The sequence below is a fragment of the Sinocyclocheilus anshuiensis genome, unplaced genomic scaffold, assembly GCF_001515605.1.
Source record: "Sinocyclocheilus anshuiensis isolate Anshui unplaced genomic scaffold, SAMN03320099.WGS_v1.1 scaffold1430, whole genome shotgun sequence".
NCBI classification, from domain to species: domain Eukaryota; kingdom Metazoa; phylum Chordata; class Actinopteri; order Cypriniformes; family Cyprinidae; genus Sinocyclocheilus; species Sinocyclocheilus anshuiensis.
Window position 1 is genome coordinate 1,007,536 of NW_015555721.1, and position 928 is coordinate 1,008,463.

Here is a 928-nt window from a genome sequence, read left to right on the forward strand (position 1 = left end):
ATTCACACGCAAAAAAATCAATACTTTTTTAAATAATGTGCTAATATATATTAACATGAAGACTCATAAAAGCTATTTTACATTTTCTACATTTTTATATTTTCTGTTTTCCTTTTAATTAAAGTTTTAGTCATTTAGATACGTTTTTGCCATTTTAATTTTTTTTTTTAAATGTCTGTATACTTTATTCATTTAATTTTTTTTTTGTTATTTTAGTACATCAAGTTAAACTAAATGAAAACGAGAAATGTTGCCATGGCAACTAGATATAAAATAAACGTTAATTGAATTTTTTTTAAGTAATAAAGCCTTTCGTTTTAATCTACTATTGCTTGCTTTTGCGTTTGCTGCATCCACACCACTAGGTGTCAGTGTAAGTCCAGGATAACTGCTATATTAGTCGGCTCAACATACAAAAACTGAGTGCACCTTTAATAAACATTGTTTCTTTACAAGAAATATTAATGTACATTTGACTTACGCCAGCATGCAAGACTCTTTTGGTTTTCACATTAGCTTTAAATAAAAGCTGACTCAAGACGGACATTAAGATGGCAAGGCAGTAAGGAGAGAGTGATATGAAATTGACTTGGGCTGTGTCTGAAATCACCCCAATAACCCTTTATCGTGTGCTATTTGAGGGGACAGCCATTTGAAGTGGTGTCCAAAATCATAGTGGAACTAACCATGTTATTTTAATGTATTATCTTAATTATGAACACACTGGTTTGTAGTGCAAACAGTTTTACCATTTACTGCACTTTTGTTATTCTTCTCGTTATTTCCCTACAGAGGCTAATGAACCAGAAGTCTCCCACATTCACAGAAAACGGCTTACATCCACGTTAAAAATTAAGGTGGATAGAGAGCTGCAGTGATGACGTATTTTTGCAGGTCAATCCAGAAGTTTGCATAACCCTGGTTCCTT